A 6,930-nucleotide genomic window follows, 5' to 3' on the forward strand; every position below is an offset into this window, starting at 1 on the left:
CCTTATCCAAACCCACCATAATCCTCTGCATCTCCATCAGATCTCCCCTCAATCTCCTTTGCTCCAAGAAGAACAACCCCAGCTTCTCCAACCTAACCTTGTAACTAAATTCCCTCATCCTTGGAACTCTTTTTGTAAATCTCCTCTGCATCCTCTCAAGGACTTTCACATCCTTCCTAAAGTGTAGTGACCAAAACTACCCAGAGTTTTATAAAGGTTCAGCCTAACTTCCCTGTTTTTGTACTTAATACCTCTGTTTATGAAGCCAAGACCCACATGCTCTGCAATTACTCTCTCAATATGTCCTGCCACCTTCAAAGATCTATGCACATGAATCTCTCTGTCCTTGCACACTCTTTAGAACTGTGCTGTTAAGTCTATATTGCCTCTCCCTATTTGTTCTTCCAAAATGCATCACCTCACACTTCTCTGTATTCAATTCCATTTACCACTTGTCTGCCCATTTTGCTAGCCTATCTTGGTCCTGTTGCAGTGGATTGGTATCATTCTCTCAGTTTGCCACACCTCCAGGTTTGCTATCATCGACAAATTTTGAAATGTTACTCTGTATTCAATATCCAAGTCATTATATATATATATTAGGTGAAAAACATTTGTGGGAAGGTGGAAAATATGTTTAAATTCATGTTCTGGTTGGAAAGACTGTTAAATATGAAGAGGTTTTTATTGAAAGGGTTGTTAAAATAATTATTTTTAAAGATGTTTGCTTAAAAAGTTGTTTTATGAAGGTTTGAATTGTTTTGTACTGTTGCAAACACTGAAATGATGCCATAAAGTCTGGGGTGAGACAAAAGAAGCCACTCAAATTAAGCCCGGTTAGGAAAAAGGTATCAGAATTGTATCAGGTCAGGAAGGGGAAACAGTTGCAAAGCTGCAGAGAATGTGCAGCTTGGTACGTAGGCAGCTCTAAAAAAAGATACAAAAGCAGAGTTCTCAGGGTCACAGAATATACAAGCAGGGACACAGAGACACAGGCACAGGAACAATACAGAAGAAGAAATACTGAAGAAGAACTCACACAGAAGAAGAAGCCCAGAGTAGAAGACATCAGAGAAGGACCAAAGACAACATCACCTGTGTCCAGGCAGCTTTGAGGAGCAAGGATTGAAAGCGGCTTGTCCACTATCACCTAGTGGTAAATATGTTGTTTAAGTATTTACTTAATACAAACTGTTGTCTTGTTGCTCCAAAACCATTGTCTTTTGCCCTTTATGTCTTGTTCAAGAACTCGGCTAAGGTTAGGGACCTTACACATTTACCACAACTCGCTGCTTTCTGTCCTTAAGACAATTTTTTTATCCAAGCTGTCACTGACCCTCCTATTCCATGAGCCTCAACTTTGTTAAGCAGCCTTTTATGTGATACTTTGTCAAATGCTTTCTTAAAGTCCATATGGACAAAATCCATTGCATTCCCTTCACCAACCTTCTTCTGTTAAGTCATCAAAGAATTCAATTAGATTAGTCAATCATGATCTGCCTTTTACAAATCCGTGCTTGCTCTTCTTAATTAACTCAAACCTCTCCAAGTGCATGTTGATTTTTTTCCCCTGATTATTGTTTGTAAAACCATACCCACCACTGATGTTAAACTGACAGGCCTGTAGTTACTTGGAATGTCATTACACCCTTTCTTGAATAAGCACGTCACATTTGCCAATCCTCTGGCACCTCCCTCGTACCTAGGGAAGATTGGAAGATTATGGCAAGCCCTTCCACTTTCTCCACTCCCACTTCCTTTAGCAGCCTGGGATGCAAGTCATCTGGATCAAGTGACTTATGTACTCTGAGCATCATTAACCTTTCCAATACATACTTCCTATCAATGTTCACTCCATCCATTACCTCTACTATCTCTGCTTCTACCGAGATTTTTCCAGCATTCCTTAGTAAACACTGATACAAAGTACTCAATAAGTATTCTCGCCTTGCTCTGCGCCTCTAAGCATATTTCACCCTCATTGTCCCTAATAGGACCCACACTACCTCTTATGACCCCCTTACTCTTTACATACTGGTCGAAGATTTTTGGGTTCCCTCATATATTAACTGCTATTCTATTCTCCCTGCCAGTCTTATTTTCCTCTTCACTTCCCCTTTCAACTTATTGTTTTTGGGCTGGTTCTTGTTTGAACAATTCACTTGACATGTATCATACATCATGTTTTTTTGTTTCATCATATTCTCTATCTCCCTTATAATACCATGAGCCTTGGCTTTGGTTCCCCTACCTTTCGCCCTTGTTGGAATGTACCTAGCCTGTACTTGGAAACGTCTCCTCCTTAAAGATCTCCCATTGTTTCGTTACATTTTATAAATTCGGTTTGGAATGTTTAATTTGTGGTGGCTTTTATTTTTTCATTGTGGCCAAGTGGATGCTGCGATGGTCAGTGGCAGAGGAAAGGTAAGGTGTGGGACTTTTAGTGAATTGGAAATTGGTGTTGTGGTTACTTGTATCACACCTGGATGAGTTCTTTATGGACAGCCGGGTCAGAAAGGGGCTGTTCAGGTTGGCTCCTCCCTTCCTCTTCCTCCTCATGCACCTGCTCCTTCTCCTCCATCCCATGCTCCTGCTCCTCAGCTGCTCACAATATGGCTGGTGGCAAGGGCTTTGCCCTCATGTTGGCAAGGTTTTGCTGCATGCAGCAGACCACAACAAATCTCGACACTGATCTTCCATGTACTACAGGGCTCCTCTAGGGAGTTGCAGGCAGCAGAAGCATTGTTTCAGTGTGCAAAGGTCAGGTCTGGAACATTTTATGTGGCAGCACGTCTTTCATTATATGCATGCTGTGCATGTATGTGAGGGTTGGCCACAGGAGTTATCAGCCATGTTGTCAGCCATGACCGAAGAAGGGTCACTGACCCGAAACGTTAACTCTGCTTCTCTTTTCACAGATGCTGCCAGACCTGCTGAGTGGTTCCAGCATTTCTTGTTTTTATTTTGTCAGTCTTTGTTGCCCAGTTAGCCTTGTTTGCCATAGTGGTTCAAATGCAGATGGCACAGCAGACTGGCTCATGACTTCTACTAGGATACTGGGCATTTACATGCATGATTCACTGCTGCCCATGGTCAGAAACCAGCTGGACATTGAGAGAGTGGAATCTCTTTCAGTTCTGGTACAGGGCAGAGATGGCAAGCAACACCTGCAAAGCAATATGCAGGCAGTCAATATCACCCTACACCATGGAGATGCCTGCAATCCTAGCAAAGCTGCATGTTTGTGCCACCTGCTTGTCTCTGGCAAGAGAGAATGAAACATAGTTAGCTCTTATTGAGCCTCAGTGACCTCCCTTGTGCAATAGTGGATGGCAAACTGGGAGATGTTCATCACCACGGTTACCTTCACAGCCACTGGCAATGCTGTCCTTGCCGTGCTCTCAGGCTGCAGTTGTGGTTGCAACAGATGGCAGATTTCAGTGAGGATGTCTTTACAGCAGCATAGATGTCTCACAAATATTGTTCCTCACTAAAGTTCAGGTAGGAGAATTTCTCCCTGAACATCCTGAATGGATAAGTCAGCAGAAAGTCCTTCAGCACTTGGCACACCACTCCCTGTAGATCTTTTTAACTTAAAATGACTACAGAATGCACCAAACTCTTGTAGAATCAAAACAACCAGAAGAAATCAACCAGCATCTGACCTGTATATAGTTGACGAACCCTTTGAATAGTGGTGCTGCAGGGTCCTTCCTGTTGCTGAACACCTGTTCAACTGTGCAGGGTTAAGAGAGGTTGTTTGTTGGAGAAATGTGCTCCAAAATGGCACAGCTGGTGTCAAATCAACATTTCACACTGCCTGTTCTGAATACTTCTAGCAGCTATTCACCGCATGCTGTAAGAAGCTGTAATATTCTTGACTGACTTGATTATATTTTAAACGAAATTTGTGGTTGAGATTTGCAAAAGCTATTCAAACCGGAGGACATCGATAGTTCAGATAAAAGGTGAAGTGCTTTTTGCTTTAGCCAGTTTCTACAGATAAACAAGGTCTGTGATGAAAAACCAACAGTTTTGAAGCAATAGACTGCTCAGTAAGAGGCCAAGAATCGTAAATAGGGTCGAAACCAATAAACAGCCAAACTTCAAAGCTATGTTTTGCTTTGATGCAAAATTAGAACCTTTGTGAAACTTCATGTTTCAATAAGACTGATAAGAAATTAAAATAGACACAAAGAACATGGAGTCACAATATCTGTTCATGGATTTGTAAAACTCAACCATGGAGATAAAAGATAGACATGGCTGAACATGTTGTAAAAATGCTAAATCAGCTGGCTGAAGTGGTGCACAAAGTGTTTTGAAAGGTGCAAGAAAATGACATTGATTGATAATGCCAGGGTTTGTCTTCTTTTGAAATGCACAGCACAGTGATTCCACAAGCAGGCTTTACTGGGGAAAAACATTTAAGAAACATGGAATTTATTAAGGCAGGATTTAACCCTATCATTTAAACAAAGAACTCAACATATGATTGGACAATAGGACAGTATGATCCTGTCAACGAAGCATCCATGCCCACCTTAGAAAGAAGGGTATAAAGATCATTGTAAAGAGTGATTCAGGACTGCAGCCAGGGAACTTGGTCAGTTGCTGAAGAGTCTGATCAATGAGAGCTGACCACTCACCAGATGATTGCATGTATGACTTTTTAAAATTTATTTGCAGCTAACTGGTGTATCGTATTGTTAACAGGTGTGTTGCTAATGGGTGTATTGTATTGCTATCTGGTATTTCTACCAAACCTAGTAAAAACATTAGTGTTTAATTTGGGCTTCGAGTGTTGTCTCATTATTTCTTGTAATTTTCGTATCTGAACTGCAGAGTAACCTGTCAAGGGGTAGAAGATTTCGTCTTACAACGCTCTCACTCATATGGCGCCCGGCGTGATTTGCCCCACAAGTGTGTGCATGCCACGGATGCCATTTGGCAGCACTAAGTGTGCTTATAGCACCCAAAAAAAGGAGTTAATGAGCTCAATATCTGTTATCTAGGAAGTGTGAACTTTTGCTGATTGATACAAACCTGTACATTTGCTTCTGAAATGTTATCATTGCAAACAGTTAAATGCATCTAGAAGTAATCCTGTTTGTCAGTTTCTGATGGATACAAATTATTACCAAGTCCCATTTTGTGTCTCATAGTTTCATATGCAAAGACATTAGATGTTAGTAGGGAACTGTAATGTAATTATGACATCTGTGCAATTATTACCCAGCAGCGAATGTTTTACATGGTAAAAGTAATTATTAATAGATAGCAATTTAATTAGCAAAGAGGCAAACTCAGGTTGTAAATCAGATGTGAACCAAATAGATACTCAGTAATAACTTATATTTATATAGCATTTTTAATCTGCCTAACATCCTAAAGCATTATACAGAGTAAAGTAATTATAAGACAATCAGAATGGTACAAAGAAACTAAAACAGATACAAAATAAATAACTACAATATTAAGAAAGTAGCCAAAACCATTGAAGTTTCAAGACTGGAAACAAATCAGAAAGGACTCAGGTGACATTTTATACAAAATTTACAATATTTTCTGTTGGATCTGAAACAACATCTTCCGAGAGAAGAGTGAATAGTACAAAGATGAATAAAGGAGTGCATCAATGTAGTCATAGAGTTGTACAGCATACTGGCCCTTCATGAAGGTGCTTCCATTATTAATATTTTTTGTTGAAGGCTCGTGTTTGAAAGATTGTGAAAATTGGTTCATTTGAAAGACTGAGGAGATATCTGGATTTGTTTTTTTTAAAAGGTTACTGGAAGGACACTTCAGATTTTAAAAAAATACTAATTGGAAGAGACAATGAAGTGCTAAATAAACATAAGGAGCCTTGCTGGCTATTGGAGTTGTTTACAGAGAAGTCACATATCTAGATTTATGGTTGTCAGGAGTTCTGGCTTTCTGATTTGGGGTCGGACTGTTTGAATGGTCAGTTGGTGTGTATCCTGCAAAGAGAGAAGCCACCCAACTCATCCTTTTCCACCTGTTTTGAAAAATCTTCTGAGAATGTAGTGTGATGACTGAAACCACAGATGCAGTAATTCTCCCGAAAAGCCTGCAAGACTACTCCTTGACATCTCCTGAACAGAACTGCTCCAGAAAGATTCCAGTGACAGCCATCTACATGCACCTGGACACCAGACCAAAGGCCAACTGGAACATTCCATATTTTTTCCTTTTTCTTCAAGAATTGACAATAACTTGGCCAAAGAATTTTTTTAATTGATCTCTGCAGAGCCAGCTTTTCATTTTTCTTTATTTTTTTCTTTAACCAGTGTGTGTGCGTATGCTAGTATAAATATCTACCCTTATAAAATAACCTTTCATATTTCAAACTGTTAATAAGCTTTGCATCTTTATTGAATAAGTCTTGTTTTATAATAAATCAACAATTTTGTTGTTTATTAAAGACACCTGGTTGGCTGATTTTTATTCTGAAACTAATATAAAGTATATAATTGGCTGTATTGGTAACTGCGTAAAACATTTAAATATATGTTGTGACCAGTGAAGTAGTGGAACTAGAGAAGGACAGTGCATTCTTCCATACTCAGTCTTAACAAGTGGAAAAGCTGGACTGGAAAAATTATTTAATGTAATTGATTAAACCGAGCATCTGGAGTAAAATGATTTTAAGAATTGTGAAACAGCAACTTATCTATTTCAGAAAGCAGAGTTGAAGAATTTCTAGACAAATAAAAAAGGAATGATTGTTAGCTCATAGTAATTTGGCAGCTTGTTTGAAAGATGTTGCAATGAATTTCTGGTCCTTTATCTCACAAGATACAGCTTGTGTTCACATGAAGCCTCGTTTACACTGTTCGTACTCTAATTCATTCTTTCCTCAGACTTCAAAACTACAGTATTCCTTTCCTCCCTCAATCTTTGCTTTCT

Source organism: Heterodontus francisci, chromosome 1, assembly GCF_036365525.1.
Source record: "Heterodontus francisci isolate sHetFra1 chromosome 1, sHetFra1.hap1, whole genome shotgun sequence".
Taxonomy (NCBI): Eukaryota; Metazoa; Chordata; class Chondrichthyes; order Heterodontiformes; family Heterodontidae; genus Heterodontus; species Heterodontus francisci.